The following is a 17,915-nucleotide window of genomic DNA, read 5'->3' as shown; positions in this document are numbered from 1 at the left end:
ACAAAGAATTTTTCTTTGAAGAGATAAGCAAAATTAATAAATCCTTAATCATACTAACCAAGAAAACAAGAGAAAGGATTTAAATACTTAGAATCAGAGTTGAAAATGAAAACATTACAACTGACACCACAAAAATATACAAGGATTGTTAGAGGTTACTCTCAACAAATATATGGCAACAAATTTGAAAGCTTAGATGGAATGTACAGATTTGGAGGTACATATACTTTACAAAGATTGAATCATGGGGTCAGCACTGTGGCAAAGCAGGTAAAGCTGCCTCCTGTAGTGCCAGCATCCCATATTGGCTCCAGTTCGAGTCCCTGCTCCTCTACTTCTGATCCGGCTCTCTGCTATGGCCTGGGAAATCAGTAGAAGATGGCCTAAGTGCTTTGACCCCTGCAACCACATGGGAGACCTGGAGGAAGCTCGTGGGTCCTGGCTTTGGATTGGCCCAGCTCTGGCTATTGTGGCCATTTGGGGAATGCACCAGTGGAGGATGGAAGACCCTCCCCACCCCGTAACTCTATCTTTCAAATAAAAAAATTTTTTTTTTTCAAAAAAAAGATTGAGTCATGAAGAAATGGATTACCTAACCAGACTAATAACGAGAAGTGTGACTAAATCAGGAATAAAAAACTCCCATCAATGAAAAGCCCAGAACCAGATGGCTTCACTGTAGAATTCTACCTATTAAAAAAAGAACTAACACCAACCCTTCTTGAATTATTCAAAAAATAGAAGAAAAGAGAGTTCTTCCATACTCGTTCTGAGGCCAGGATTATCTTGATACCAAAACCAGACAAGAACATAATAAAAGAAATGAAAGCTATAGACTAATATCTTGATGAACATAAATGTAAAACCCCTAAACAAAACACAAGTAAATCATATCCAACACCATATTGAAAAGATCTATCAGCATAATCAAGTGGGATTCATCCCTGAGATGCAAGGATGCTTCAAGATATGCAATAAACAGTACAATATACAATAAACAGTACAATATATCAATAAACAGTACAATAAACAGTGCAGTATATCAACAGAATGAAGGACAAAAATCATATGACCCTCTCAGTAGGTGAAGAAAAGGCATTTGATAAAATTCAACATTCCTTCACGATAAAAACTCTGATCAAATTATGTAAACAAATAACATTTGCCAATGTAGTAAAGGCCATACTCAACAAGTCAATAGCTAACAACATCTTGAATGGGAGAAAAGCTGAAGTCTTTCTCTCAAGGTCTAGAACAGCACAGAAAGATGCTCAGTTTTATTCCTTTTGTTTTAACACAGTCCTGGAACTCTTAGCTAGAGCAGTTAGGCAAAAGAAAGAAATCAAGGGCATTCAAATTGGAAAGAAAAAAGCCAAACTATCACTGCAGATGACATGATCCTATATTTAGGAAAATCTAAAAAGACTTCACTGAAAAGCTATTAGAACTAAGACACAGATTCAGCAAAGCTTCATGACACGAAGTCAAGGTACAAAAATCAGTAATGCATACATCAATAGTTAGTTAATCAACTGAAAAATAAATAAATTTCCAACAGCTAAAAAAACATGCAAAAGAAAACTTGGAAATAAATTTACCCAAAGAGGTGAAGGATCTCACAATAAAAATGATAAATCACTGATGAAAGAAGTCGAAGAGGCCGTAAACAAATAGAAAGGCCTTCCATGTCCATGGACTGGATGTTAAAATGTACATACTAACCAGAAATTTACAGATTCAATGAAATTCCTGTTAAAATCTCCACATCATTTTTCACAGAACTAGGAGGAAAAAAAGGCAGCTAATTTTGTGTTAAAAAACAAAAAACTCAAAATATCCAAAGTGATCTTGAGCATAAAGAACAAAGCAGTAAGCATTACACTAGCTGATTTTATAGTGTATTACAAAGCTATTGGGAAAAACAGCATGCTATTGGGAAAAATAGATTCATAGGTCAATGGAAAAGTAAAGAGACCTTAGGAGTAAACCCATATATCTACAACCAACTGATCTTTGACAAAGATGCAAAAAACACACATTGGAAAGAAGAGAAGCTAGCATTGTGGTGCAATGGGTTAGGCAGCTATTTCTGTTACCACTGGTAACTCCTATTGGAGACACTGATTCAAGTTCAGACTTTTTTCTGATACAGCTTCCTGCTAGTGTATGCAGGAAAGCAGCAGATTATGGCCTCTGCTGCCCATGTGGGAGATGCAGGTGGAGATGCTGGCTTCATCTTTGCCCAGTCCTGGATGTTGCATTCATTTTAAGACCGAGCCAGCAGATAGAAGATCTCTCTCTCTCTTTCTCTCTCTCTCTTTCTCTATTCCCCTCTGTGTCTTCTCCTCTGCTTGTTGCTCTCCCTCTCAATTAAATAAATAAATCTTAAAAAATAGTTTTTTTAAAAAATAAATGGCTCTGGGAAAATTAGATATCCATATGCAGAAGAATAAAACTAGACCCCTATCACTCACCATATATAAAAATCAGCTCAAAATATATTAAATACCATAATGTGTGACTTGAATATTTGAAACTATTGGGAAAAAACTCTAGGGAGAACATTTCATGACAATGGAATGAGCAAGGATTCTCTAGATCAGATACCAAATACATAGGAAATAAAAGCAAAAATAGACAAATGGAATTTCTATTTTTTTTTTTTTTAATTTTTGACAGGCAGAGTGGACAGTAGAGGGAGACAGAGAGAAAGGTCTTCCTTTTTGCCGTTGGTTCACCCTCCAATGGCCGCCGCGGTAGGCGCGCTGCGGCCGGCGCACCGCGCTGATCTGAAGCCAGGAGCCAGGTGCTTCTCCTGGTCTCCCATGCGGGTGCAGGACCCAAGGACTTGGGCCATCCTTCACTGCCTTCCCAGGCCATAGCAGAGAGCTGGCCTGGAAGAGGGGCAACCGGATTAGAATCCGGCGCCCCAACCGGGACTAAAACCCGGTGTGCCGGCACCACAAGGTGGAGGATTAGCCTGTTAAGCCACGGCGCCGGCCTAGACAAATGGAATTTCATCAAACTAAATCGCTTTTGCACAGTAAGGAAATAATCAATAGAGTAAAAAGACAACATACAGAATGTAAGAAAATGCTTGTAAGCTATACATCTGATAAGGTTAATATCTGGAATATATAAGAACTCAACTAAAATGACAAAAAACTCCAATTACAAAATGGACAATAAGTCTAAATAGACATTTCTTGAGGGAAGATATACAAATGGCCAAAAGATACATGAAAAAATGTTCAACATCACTTATCATCAGGGAAATGCAAATCAAAAACCACAATGAATTATGCCCTAACTACAGTAAGATTTGTTATCATCAAAAATATGAAATGTAACAAATAATAGCAAACATCTGGAGCAAAGGGAACCCTTGGGTACTATTGGTGTGAATGTGAAAAACAACATGAAGTTTCCTCACAAAATTAAAAATGGATCTACCATATGATGCAGCAATCCCATTACTGGATGTATAACTAAGGCAAATGCCAGAGATATTGTACTCTCATGTTTACTGCAGCATTATTCACCATAGCCATCCACCAATGACTAGTTAAAGAAAACATGGGACATATGCACAATGGTATGGTACTCATTCATAAAAATAACGAAATCACCATTTGCAACAAAACAAATTAAATTTTGAAAAAAGTAAAAATTTTAAGTATAGTTATCAAACCTGGGATCTCTCCTGTACATAGGGAGTTGCCAGCAGTCACAGAGTTGTGTTTGCACTCTGTTATCTAATATTATCTGATCCTAAATTTTTAGTTGTCATTAGGAAGCTGACTTTGAGTTTCACAGCTGTGTTCTGTTTCTTTTTGTAACAATGAAATTATCTGTTCTTATATGATTCTGGGAGACAATATAAATTCTACCTAAACTGGCAATTACTTAAAATAAATAAGGCACAAATAGAAATTTAATATGCTTTCTATTAATAACTATTAATTCAAGGTTAGCTAATGATTGAAAAATAATAAAACTTTTTACACACGAATGTTCTTTCTCTCACTGTGCCTTTGGGCATACTAAAACACTTCCTAATGAAAACTTGCAAAGATTTCTTTTTCATTCAGCAATGTTAAGTGGAGAAGTCATTAATCAGAGAACTGTTGACTTAGCTGCATACACTGGCTGCAGTGTAATTTCTTTACAAGCCTGCACATTGGTCCCTTTTCCTGTTGCTTCTTGGATGTTTTCCTCTCCTGTGACAGCACGGTGATTCATTTTTACACTCTCTAGTATAAAAAAGGCAGACACATATCTTTGTTGTGGATGATTTGGCATTTTATGGATAATATTGAGAATTTAGAAATAACCTGAAAAGCATTGTTTGATAAAATATTAAGAAATCAGAATACTTGGGATGGAAATTATAAATATATTCCATACTTTTCCTTAAGATCATAAAGATCAATTAGATCTTTTATATGTGGATGCATAACATACAAGGAATATAGCATCCAAATTTTTCCTATTTGTTATTTCAATTAATAATCCTAAGACATATACTTGCAGTCAATGATTTTGATCATATGGGCTTTCTATTTTAAAGTGGAGATCCTGGAGCTTAAATTTAAAGTTGAAAAGATCCATTATTAGAACTAAAAACAAAACATATAAATAATTTTAAAGTTGAAATAAAACAATGTGATAAAAACAGAAAAACACTTCATTGTGAAATTTAATAAAAAATTTTACAGTATACAGTGGCATTTTAAGGCAACAGAAAGGGCAAATATAGAGATGGGAATTTGGCATAGTGTATAAAGCTGCTGCCTGCAACATTGGCATCCCATATGGGTGCCAGTCTTAGTCTCAGGTGCTCCACTTTCAGTCTAGCTCACTGCTAATCACTTGGGAAAAGCAGTAGAAGATGGCCCAAGTGTTTGGCCATTTGCCACCCATGTAGGAGATCTTGAAGTAGATTCTAGTTCCTGGCTCTGACCTGGTCCAGCTCAGGTCAATGTGACCATCTCAGGAGTGAAGCAGCAGAAGAAAAAGCTCTCTCTATCTCTGTCTCTGTCTCTCTCTGTCTCTGTCTCTCTCTCTCTCCCCATAACTCTGCCTTTTAAATAAATTAGTAAATCTTTTTTTTAAAAAAAGACCAATATAATATTAGTAAAATGCAGAAATCTGTTTTAAAAAATTCATGGAAGGGGCCAGCACTGTGACATAGTGGGTAAAGCTGCTGCCTGCAAATCCAGCATCCCATATAGATGCTTGTTTGAGTCTTGGCTGTTCCACTTCCAATCTAGTTCCTTGCTAATACACCTAGGAAAGCAGCAGAGGACAGCCCAAGTCCTGGGGGCCCTGCCACATTGGAGACCCAGAGAGCTCCTGGGTGCTGGATTGGATCGGCCCAGCTCCGGTGGTTGTGGCATTTTAGGGAGTGAACCAGCAGATGGAAGATCTCTCTCCCTCTCTCTCTCTCTATTTCTGCCTTTCAAAAAAAATAAATAAATAAGTCTTTAAAAATATAAATCCACGGAAAATACATATAATGCAAAAACTATGCTTGGATTTCAAATTGTTTTACACCAAAATAAACGTATCTTTTAATTTCATTTCTCCATAATTGTCTTTGTTCTCTCATGTATGTCAGCATAACGCTGGGCTGTGACACTAGACCTCTCGGGTCTCTACAACTAAGGGGAAAGGCTAAGATGGGCCCTGTTCTCAGCTTCTGCAGGGCTTAAGAAACGGCTGCCCAGTCTTCAACTCTTTTGATGGTCAGTTCATTCCCAGGAGTTCTTTCATCTTGGATAAGAGGCAGGAATTTCATTATCACATGGAGTCAAAATCTGTCTCCTTGAAATTTATGTCAATTTTTCTTGGTTTTGTCTCAAGTGACTAAATCCCACAGATACAAGATAGTGCCTTTGAGGATCATGTGGAGTAATCTGTAAATTTCTGAGTATTGGCCGGCGCAGCAGCTCACTAGGCTAATCCTCCGCCTTGCAGCACCGGCACACCAAGTTCTAGTCCCGGTCGGGGTGCCAGATTCTGTCCCGGTTGCCCCTCTTCCAGGCCAGCTCTCTGCTGTGGCCCGGGAGTGCAGTGGAGGATGGCCCAAGTGCTTGGGCCCTGCACCCGCATGGGAGACCAGGATAAGCACCTGGTTCCTACCTTCGGATCTGTGCGGTGTGCCGGCTGCAGCACGCTGGCCACGGCTGCCATTGGAGGGTGAACCAGCGGCAAAGGAAGACCTTTCTCTCTGTCTCTCTCTCTCTCACTGTCCACTCTGCCTGTCAAAAATTAAAAAAAAAAAAAATTCGGAGTATTTATTTCTCTTTTCCTTCTTTCTTGAACCATGGGTTTGATTACATCATGTCCCGCCTCAAAGATTTCCAATGATTACTCCATTACTTCAAAAAGAAGTCTGATTTCTTTGTTTTCTGCAGTGAATAGTAGTTAATATCTCTCTAAAACATTCATGATGTTTGCATTGCTAGCTTTCTTGATGATTCAACTCTTTATCCCTTGACTTTATTCACATATATTTCCATGTCTTCTTACTCTGCTGAGATACCTTTGATAGTAGGAGCTCTGTTTGATATAATTTTGTATTCTTGCAATTTCAATTTTTCATGATATTCTGTAGCTATTCAATAACAAAAGAAGAAGTTGTGACCTCAAAAAGTTGACATGCTTCAAGTAGGTGGTTTGAATCAGAACAGAGCACAATAAAACCAGCCTTTCTCTTCTCTTTGATGCTAAGTGAAGTTCTCTTTGCTGTTTTAGCAGCCAAGTCACGCTGCAAGTTCATTCCGACCTTGCAGTCAACTCTAACTGCCAAACCCTTTCACATGAATTGCTGTTAATCCTGTACGTGTGAACTTATTTTTTTTTTTAAACAGAATGTAGAACTCCACATTTCTAGATCTTAAATTTCTTCTTATTTGTTCTGGCTCATGCTGTTGTTAGCCTGTTGGGAATATATTTGAGTCCTGATTCCAACATTTCTCATATTAGCTGTCTCTCCTTGTCTTCTATCACCTAAAACTTCAACAGTCACGTCTTCTCTTGCTTCATCCAAGTGTTAATCAAATGCTGAACACTTGCCTGACTGAGGGTAGAGGCAGGGGCCTGTTAACAGAGAGGGACATTCTGATGGTAGAAGTTTGGCTATCAATGTTTGTTTGGTACAGGTAGTCAGTCGATATGATATATACGATTATATCACCAGGTTTAGACATTTTTAATTTTTTCATCAAACATCAGGAAAGATTTTATTGAATGTCTTGCAGAAGTCATAACACACCATGGAATGAAATGTAATTTTTGAATATCCATTTATTAAATTAATTGAAAGCATTTTTCAAAAAGATTATTTTATTATTTTAATTTAAATTTTTCATTAGTTTTTAATAGATTCAACATGACTTGCAGATGCAATTCTAAGAATATAATGATATGCTCTACCTTCATCCCCCTCTGTCCTTTCCATTCTCCTTCCTTCTCCCTTTATTCCTGTTTGGTTTTTAGTTTTTGAGATAACATTTTTTTAACATTTATTTAATGAACATACATTTACAAAGTACAGCATATGGATTACAATGGCTTTCCCCATCCCCATAACTTCCCTCCCACCCGCAACCCTACCCTTTCCTGCTCCCTCTCACCTTCCATTCACATCAAGATTCATTTTCAATTCTCTTTATATACAGAAGATCAGTTTAGTATATATTGAGTAAAGATTTCAACAGTTTGCACCCACATAGAAACACAAAGTGAAAAATACTGTTGGAGTACTAGTTATAGCATTAAATCACAATGTACAGCACATTAAGGACAGAGATCCTACATGATTTTTTTTAAGAATTGATTAATTTTCTATGCAATTTCCAATTTAGCACCAAGTTTTTTTTTTCATTTTCAATTATCTTTATATACAGAAGATTGATTCAGTATATACTAAGTAAAGATTTCATCAGTTTGCACCCACACAGAAACACAAGGTGTAAAAATACTGTTTTAGTACTAGTTATAGCATTACTTCACATTGGACAACACATTAAGGACAGATCCCACATGAGACGTAAGTACACAGTGACTCCTGTTGTTGATTTAACAATTTGACACTCTTGTTTTTGGCGTCAGTAATCTCCCTAGGCTCTAGTCATGAGTTGCCAGGGCTATGGAAGCCTTTAGAGTTCGCTGACTTTGATCTTACTCTGATAGGGTCATAGTCAAAGTGGAAGTTCTCTCCTCCCTTCAGAGAAAGGTACCTCCTTCTTTGATGGCCCCGTTCTTTCCACTGGAATCTCACTCACAGAGATCTTTCATTTAGGTCTTCTTTTTTTTTTTTTTTTTTTTTTTCCCAGAGTGTCTTGGCTTTCCATGCCTAAAATACTCTCATGGGCTCTTCAGCCAGATCCGAATGCCTTGAGGGCTGATTCTGAGGCCAGAGTGTTATTTAGGACATCCGCCATTCTATGAGTCTGCTGTGTCTCCCACTTCCCATGTTGGATCATTCTCTCCCTTTCTGGTTCTGTCAGTTAGTATTAGCAGACACTAGTCTTGTTTGTGTGATCCCTTTGACTCTTGGCGTCAGTAATCACCCTTGGCTCTTGTCATGAGATGCCAAGGCTATAGAAGCCTTTTGAGTTCACCGACTCTGATCATATTTAGACAAGGTCATAGTCAAAAGGAGAGAATGATCCAACATGGGAAGTGGGATGCATAGCAGACTCATAGAATGGCGGATGTCCTAAACAGCACTCTGGCCTCAGAATCAGCCCTTAAGGCATTCGGATCCAGCTGAAAAGCCCATGAGAATATTTCAGGTATGGAAAGCCAGGACACTCCGTCAAAAAAAAAAAAAAAAAACCTAAATGAAGGATCTCCATGCGTGAGATAACGTATTTTTAAAGATTTATTTATTTATTTGAAAGTCAGAGTTATACAGAGGGAGAAGGAGAGGCAGAGAGAGAGAGAGAGAGAGGTCTTGCATCTGCTGGTTCACTCCCCAGCTGGTTGCAATGGCCAGAGCTGTCCCGATCTGAAGCCAGGGGCCAGGAACTTCTTTCGGGTCTCCCACGTGGGCGCAGGGGCCCAAGGATTTGGATTGTCTTTTATTGCTTTCCCAGGCCATAGCAGAGAGCTGGATTGGAAGTGAAGCAGCTGGGGCTCAAACTGGTGCTCACATGGGATGTGTGCATGCAGGCAGTGGCTTTACCTGCTATGCCATAGCGCCAGCCCCGAGATAACATATTTTAAACTTATATTATATTATAAAGGCAGAATACTTCACCAAACAAGAAGTTTAATCAGGGGCCAGCGCTGTGGCACAGCAGGTTAATGCCCTGGCCTAAAGCGCCAACTTCCCATATGGGAGCCGGTTCGAGACCCTGCTGCTCCACTTTCAATCCAGCTCTCTGCTGTGGCCTGGGAAAGCAGTGGAAGATGGCCCCAGTTCTTGGGCCACTGCACCTGCATGGGAGACCCGGAAGAAGCTCCTGGCTCCTGGCTTCAGATCAGTGCAGCTCCAGCGGTTGTGGCCAATTGGGGAGTGAACCATGGGATGGAAGACCTCTCTCTCTTTCTCTCTCTCTCTCTCTGACTCAGACTTTCAAATAAATAAATAAATCTTAAAAAAAGAAAGGCGTTTAATGAGTAAAAAGCAAAAAGACCCTAAGTGAATGGAAAAATGATCATTTCAACCATGTACAGTAAAATAAGTAATCACAGATCATTAAAACTATAGTAGTATAACATTCTTAATCATTGGTTTGACAAAGGTATAAAACAAAATTTTGCAAAACTACTTTTGCAGCAATACTGATACACACAGACATTTCTTTTTCTTAAATCTTTGTTTGTGTTTTATAAATTTTAGCTCCCACATATAAGGGAGAATAAGCAATCTTTATCTTTCTGTGTCTGGCTTATTTCACTCAACATGATATCCATCAGTTGCATCAATTTTGCTGCAAATTGTATAATTTCATTCTTTTTTATTTCTGATTAATAAACCATTGTGTATATATACCACACCTTAATTTTCTATTCATCTGATGGTGGACACTAGGGTTGATTCCAAATTTTGGCTTTTGTGAACACCGCTACTGAAAAACATGGTGGTGAAAGTATCTCTTTGATGCATTGTGCTTAAGTCTTTTGGGTATGTACCCAGTAGTGGGACTGTGGGATCCTATGGCAGGTATATTTCTAGTTTTTTAAGATATGTTCACTTGTTTTCCTTAGCGGCTACACTAATATACAGTCCCACCAACATTGTAAAAGTATTCCCCTTTGTTCATATCCTGACCAGCATTTGTTATTCTCTGTGTTTTGGATTTTAGCTTTCTGACAGGGTGAAATGATATCTCATTGTGGTTTGAATTTGCATTTCCCTGATGGTTACTGATGTTGAGCATTTTTTCAAATACTTTCTTCTTTTGATAACTGTCTATTGAAGTCCTTTGCCTATTTCTCAACTGGATTGGTTGTTTTTGTTGTTGTTGATTTTTTTAAGTTGCTGATACATTCAGGATATTAATCCTTTGTCAGATAGTTAGTTTGCATATTTTTTCCCATTCTATTGGATGTCTCTTCTCTCTATTGATTATTTACTTTGCTGTCCAAAAGCTTCTCAATTTGATATAGTCCCATTTGTTTAGCCTTGCTTTTGTTGCTTGTGCTGTGGATGTTTTGTAGAAATCAGTACAAAGCCATCAGGTCCCAGATTTTTCCTTGATGAAGACTTTGGATTACTGCTTCAATCTCATTGCTCATTATGAGTCTGTTTAGGTTGTCGATATCTTTTTTATTTAATCTTAGTAGATTATATGCATCCATGAGTTTTATCCATTTCTTTGAGGTTTTCTACTTTATTAGTATATAGTTCTTCATAGTAGTTTCTTATGATCTTTTGTATTTCAGTGGTGTCTGTTGTAATGCTGGCAAGGATATGGAGAAAGGGGAACAGTTATACACAGTGGGTTGTATGTAAATTAGTGCAGCCATTGTAGAAAACAGTGTGGAGATTTCTTTAAAAACTAGAAATGACTTGCCACTAGAAATGACAATCCCGCTACTGGGTATACATCCAGAAGGCTTGAGCACAACATATCAAAAAGAGACCTGCACCACCATGTTTATAGAAAAAGTGTTCACAAAAGCCAAAATTTGGAATCAACCATGGTGTCCATCACCAGATGAATAAATAAAGAAAATATGGTATATATACACAATGGAATATTATTTAGCTATAAAAAGAATGAAATTCTACCATTTGCAGCTAAATGGATGCTTATGGAAGCCATAATGTTGAGTGAAATAAGCCAGACTCAGAAGGACAAATACTGCATGTGCTGCCTTATATTTAGGAGCTAAAATTTTTAAAACAAGAAAAAAAGAATGAAATATCTGTGCAAACCATTGTTGCTACAAATATAGTTTTGTGTAACTTTGTTTTGTGCCTTTGTCAAACCAATGGCTAAGAATGTGTACTTCTGTAGTTTTGGTGATCTGTGATTGCTTTGAAATGTACTGTAAATGAGTGAAATGGTCATTTTTCCATTCAATTACTGTTTATAGTCATGGTCTTTATTCCCACTGAACTAAGGTCTTTTTGCTTTCTATTTGAACTTCTTATTTGGTGAAGCATTAAGCCTTTTTGCTGTGATGTGGAGTTGAAATATGTTTTCTCAAAATCTAAAAAATAAAATAAGAAGACAGAGAGAAAGGGAAAAGAAAGGAGGATAGGAGAGAGGAGGGAGAGGGAGGAAATAAAGGAGGAAGGGAAAGTTATTATGTTCTTAGGATTATATCTAAAAATCACATTGAATCTGTTGAAAACTAAAAATTTTTTAAAAATTTCTGCTGAAAAAAAGAAACTATTGTTAAAATCGTTAAATGCTTAATTTGGTCTCAAATAAATACTTAAACTAACTCACAATGTTTCATTTTGTTGATTTTTTTTTTTTTAGTTTCAATTTCACCAATTTCTGCTCTGATACTTATTATTTCTCATCTCCTACTGATTTTAGGTTTGGTTTGTTCTTGCTTTCTAAGTCTTCAAGATGCACTATTAGATCTTTAATTTGAAACATTTCTCTTTTTTAAACATAAGCATTTAATGATAAAACTTCTCTCTTAATACTGCTTTTCTTGTGTCTCACAGGTTTTTATATGTTGTGTTTTCATTTTCACTTAAAGTCTACTGAAAATATTATTGTATTTATTAAATGCCTACTGAATTCCAGCTACTCTTCAAAATATGGCAACAATTTATCAGTTGTTATCATTATTATTCTGATTTTAAAGATAAGAAAACAGAGCCTCAGAGTGGTACAATATTTGTCAGAGACGAGACTCCCAATATATGGTTCAGCTAATGCAATGGCAAGTCTATTTTTGACTTTTGTCTTTGCTTCAGTTCCCAAAATTCAATTCATAGCTAGTCCTTCTGGCTCAACCTTCAGTGTCTATATCCCAAATACGATCTCTTCTTTCATCTCCAATACAGCGTTATAGTCCTAGGGACCATCATTGTTTCCCTGGACCATGAAAAGGTTTCCTGTCTGTTCTTTTGTTTTCTTCACTTCCTCCTTAAATTCTCTAAAAAATAGCCAAATAATCATCTTTTAAGATTTCTTTTTATTTATTGGAGAGAGAGTTACATAGAGAGGGAGAGATAGAGAGAAGATTTTCCATCTGCTGGTTCACTCTTCAAATGGCTGGTGCTCAGCCAATCCAAAGCCCTAAGCCAAGAGCTTCTTTTAGGTCTCCAAAGTGAGCACAGAGGCCCAAAGACTTGAACCATCTTTTACTGCTTCCTCCGGCCATCACCAGAGAGCTGGATTAGAAGAGGAGCCACTGGGATACTACTGGACATCCATATGGAATGCTGACACTGCAAGCAGAGGTTTAGCCTATTATGCCATAGTGCTAGTCACCAAATAATCTTTTCAAATCCTAAATAAGATTATATCATCTTTCAACTTAAAACACTCTTCTCTGACTTCCTGTTGTACAAGCATGAATTTAAAATACATTGCTATGTATGTCCCTAAATAAATTTGTCCTCGGTTTATTCTTGCAACTCATCTCCTATATTGCTTTCTCTTTCTTAAACTGTTGTGCTACGCTTGATTTTCTTGATTTTCCTTAAATACTACCAAGCATACTTTATCTTCCTAGAAGGCAATTATAGCATATCTTTGTGCAACTTGTTCTATATTATATTGCTGTTTCAGTTCAAATACTACTTTCAGGTAAGATTCTAATCTCCCCATCTAATATCGCTGCCTCCCAGTTGCTTTTTGTTACATTGGTTTGTGTAATTTTATTCATATACCAGGTATTTAGTTAAAATTGTTATATTTATGGATGATTTTTTAATAAAATATTTCTACCTTCTTTAGTATAAGCCCATATGAGCAGAGAACACTACTGTTTTTTCATTGCTATTATTCCCCAAACTGACCTCATAGAAGACTTTGAAAAAATACTGGTGGAATCAATAAAATAATCCTCTGATTTGATAATAAAGAAACCAAAATAGGAAAATTTTTTTTTCTAAGAGTCAACCTTTTTACTTAGATCCTAGGACTCTCATAATAACTTAAATTAGAAAGAAGGATGGGGTATGGCATAGCAGTAAAGCCACCTGAGACACCAGCATCCCATATGGGCAAAGATGTATATTCTGGCTGCTCTCTTTCCAATCCAGCTCCCTCTGAATGACCTGGGAAAAGCAGAAGATGACCCAAGTGCTTGGGACTCTGCTACCTGAGGGAGACCTGGAAGAAGCTCCAGGCTCCTGATTTTGGCCTGGTTGTTGTGGCCATCTGGGAAGTAAACCAGTGGATTGAAGACTTCTCCTCTCTTTCTCTGTCTCTTCCTCTATCTGTGGAAGTCTGACTTTCAAATAAATAAATGCATCTTAAAAAAAAAAAGAAAACAAAACAAAAAAAGTAGAGGAGCAGAAATGGATAGGGTAGGATCATAAAAAAGAAGAGCACATTTTTTTATCAATGACTCAGGAGTAGAAATGAAAATAAAATCATATTGACCATATTGAGACGGAATGTCCTTGCACATATCTGACAATATTTTTCAATTTCAGGATGTATCATTTCTGGCACAAAAATTAGAGTAAATAAGTGGAAGTGACAGTGATGAGTAGCAGGGTAATCAAGCAAAGGGCATTGGAAACATTGTGCCGCTTCTGATAGGCAAGGTTTTAAAACTGCTCTTCAATAACTATGCAAATTGGCTGAGATTCTGTAAGCACTTAACAGGCATTAATATCAGTGACAGCAGCTTTCAAGTGACTTTCTATTATACTAATTTTTAAAAATAGCACAAAATCATATTCTCTAATTCCAGCAATTAAGGAAGACACTGTATTATATACCACAAGGGTTTAACTTACATTTTTTTAGACAACCTACATAACAATGTTTTTTCCCTTAAAAACAATGCTCCCGGCCGGCGCTGCGGCTCAATAGGCTAATCCTCCACCTTGCGGCGCCGGCACCGGGTTCTAGTCCCGGTCGGGGTGCCAGATTCTGTCCCGGTTGCCCCTCTTCCAGGCCAGCTCTCTGCTACGGCCCGGGAGTGCAGTGGAGGATGGCCCAAGTGCTTGGGCCCTGCACCCCATGGGAGACCAGGAGAAGCACCTGGCTCCTGCCATCGGATCAGCGTGGTGCGCTGGCCGCAGCGCGCCAGCCGCAGCAGCCATTGGAGGGTGAACCAATGGCAAAAGGAAGACCTTTCTCTCTGTCTCTCTCTCTCACTGTCCACTCTGCCTGTCAAAAAAACAAAACAAAACAAAACAAAAAAAAACAAAACAATGCTCCCAATCAAGTTAACTATATGTAAATATACATAAACCTCAGACAAAATTTTGTAACAAAATATTCATTAAACTTCCACATATTATTCAATATATGATTTATATATAAGGGTTTATTTTATTAGACAATAACTTTACTTTCATTAGAAACACTTTAGGATAACATTTGAATAATTTTTTTCCAAAATCTATTTCACTGTTCAAAATATACTATTATATATTTGCTTCCCAACTTTGTTCTGCCTATTTTTTCTGAATTATCCTTCCCCTTTTTGTAAAATGTTGTAAATACCCCAAGGTTCAACTCATTTGTCACCTCGCCTGAGATTTCTCTGACCCCCGCCCCCCCCAACATATATGCGTCAGATTGTTTCCTCTCTCTTATTCCCAGCGTCCCTTTCGGTACCTCTATTATAGTACTATACTTAGTTTACATTCTTTAAGTGTTCCCCAACTCCTCTAAGAAGACAAATGCACAGATTGTATTACTCATGTTGCGCTTCTCGGGACCTCTAGCAGTCTCTGGAACATAGCAAATGTTCAAAAGCTATTCCTCCCTTTCTGCCTCTGTTTTTTCTCTCCTTTATTCTCTCCTTTCTTCTTTCCTCCCTCCCTCTCTTACTCCCTTCCTTCCTTCTTTTCTTCCTTGAAGGATTTCCTCAACAAATAATTTTCTAGAGAATAATAGAACTGAAGCTTCCCATTATTTATAAAGCAACACTTCAGTGATGTAATCACAGCTGTGATTAAGAAAAACTGTCCTATAGCCTAATAATGAAGAGTAGAAATGCTAAAAACAAATAAGTAGGGCATTTGGCATAATTAGTTAAGATCATACTTGGGATGATTGCATCCCATAGTGGAGTATCTGGGTTTAAGTTCTGGCTTTGCTCCTGATTCCTGCTTCTTGCAAATATAAACCCTCGAAGGTATCAGTGATGGTTGTTGTACTTAAGTCCTTGTTACTCACATGGGAGACCCAGAGGTCCTAGTTTCTGGTGTTAGCTTGGCCCAGTCCCAGCTCTTGTGAGCATTTGGAAAGCGTAGATAATCTCCCGCTTTCTCTCCTTCTGTCAAATAAAATAAATAAAAATCAGTTATTGGTAAATGCTGAGCATAAAAATGAATAGATAAATAAATAAATACCAAACACTTGAAAGTGTATGCATCAGAATGACTGGGAGGAATCTCCTGTTTTGAGGTCGGGGTGACTCTGAGAAGAGGTGACATTTGAGCTTAGGCCTGAATGGCAAGGAGAAACCAACAGTGCCAAAGTCCCGAGGAAGACGTTCGGCAGGAAATCTGGTGAGTGAAAAGGCCCTGCAAGAAGGAACCTGACTTGTTTTAGGGACAAAAGGAAAGCTGGAAAAATTCTACTGATGTCCATCCATCTGGATTTCAAAGCAAGGGATATTTTTCAGGGACATCTACCGACCAGTTTACCTGGGACTCAGACAAGGAAGTATCTTGTTTTTCTAGAACATAATAGAACCGAAGCTTACTTATATCCCTTAACCCTTACTAAAGCAGGTGAAGGTGAACTACTAATAAAACAGAAGATATTGCTTTATTTATCATAATGAATAACTGAGGATAAAACAAAACAAAAATCTGCATACCCATTGAGATAGAAGAATGGTTATTTAAAAAACACTGAAATAAAGATTAGCATGCATACAATTATAGTAATACCCATTGCTCCTTATTATTACTGCCATCTGTATACACCTGGACTGGTTATTGCAATTCTTGGTGGTTTTTAGCTCCTTATTTATCCTTCCCAGTGCTATTACTATTTTAGTTCTTGGCCATTTCAGGAAACATAATGGTCATTCCTCCAATGTGTCACCTCATGGACATCTGAGCCAGAATACCAACAGATACCAACAGCAAAGTCCACTGACAGGGTTTTCCTCAATGCCATTTTACCAAACTCTCCTACATCTATTTGAGAGTGAGCTGCTACAGTCCCTTCTGAAAGCATCATTGAAGTACCCGTGACATGGTTTTCTGAGTTTCTGAGTTTCTGAATTTGTGTTTTTAAAGATATAAGGGAATTTCTGATGTTATCAGTGGACTACAGTTCCTAATCCTAATATAAGAGAAAAACTCACACTTACTTAGCATGGAAACATTACAAAGAATTTTTACAGTATCCTTTTTAAGGTGATGAAAGTGAATGTCAAAGGTAGTCTCTGTCCAGATAAGTTCTTTTCAATCCTTATTAACATGTGGAGCATGGTAATTCTTTGTTATAAGGACTGGCCTGTGTGTTGTAGGCTGTTTAGCAGGAACCTTGACCTCTACTCATTAGATGCCAGAAACTCACTCTTCTGTTAGTGGTGAAGGGAAATACACCAATCATTGCCAAATATCTTTGAAGGGGTAATGAGGGGGGAGTGGTGATAGACATTTCCCTGTGTTAAGACTTACTGATCTTTTGCCTATTTTATTAGGAAGAATTTGAATATACCTTATAAAAGATATTTCCTGATCATAAAAGAAAAGAAACCTTATGCAAATATACTGAAAGGTAAGTTTTCTTTACTGTAATGATATAGGTCTCTGAAAATTCTGGCTAGTTCATGGTATAGTCAAAAGGCTGGTGATTAATAACTTTGCTGGAGTTCTAAATCTAAAATCATGTCTATGTTGACAAGCAATACAATGACAAGTTAGATTTCCCAAAGAATTAAAAAATGTATTTCTTGTTTGTAGTAAGTAGAAAATGAAAGAATTGTCAGAAAAAGAAATGCAATGACCAGATCACTCAGCCCAGCCCAAATAAACAATTGTATTTCCTCTCTTTTTCTTAAACAAACAAAACTCAAACAAAAATTTATCTTTGCTTCGCTTGGAATTCTATCGTGGTGCTCACATCACACAGAAAAAAGTGAAATGTTGTGAACAAGCAGCCTCAGTAGGGGGAACATAAGGCATTTATTACAAACGAATTCCAAATAATTAGTGGAGGAGATCACGAAATGTTCAGAAGGAAAAGGGCTGAATTTCAAACAGGAGGGGTCTGAGCCATTAATGGGCAATCTGCACGACTTTGGTTAATCCCCTGGGGCTCCTGTTACAGGTGGTT

Source organism: Lepus europaeus, chromosome 3 (genome assembly GCF_033115175.1).
Source record: "Lepus europaeus isolate LE1 chromosome 3, mLepTim1.pri, whole genome shotgun sequence".
Taxonomy (NCBI): Eukaryota; Metazoa; Chordata; class Mammalia; order Lagomorpha; family Leporidae; genus Lepus; species Lepus europaeus.
This window is presented reverse-complemented; position numbering follows the sequence as displayed.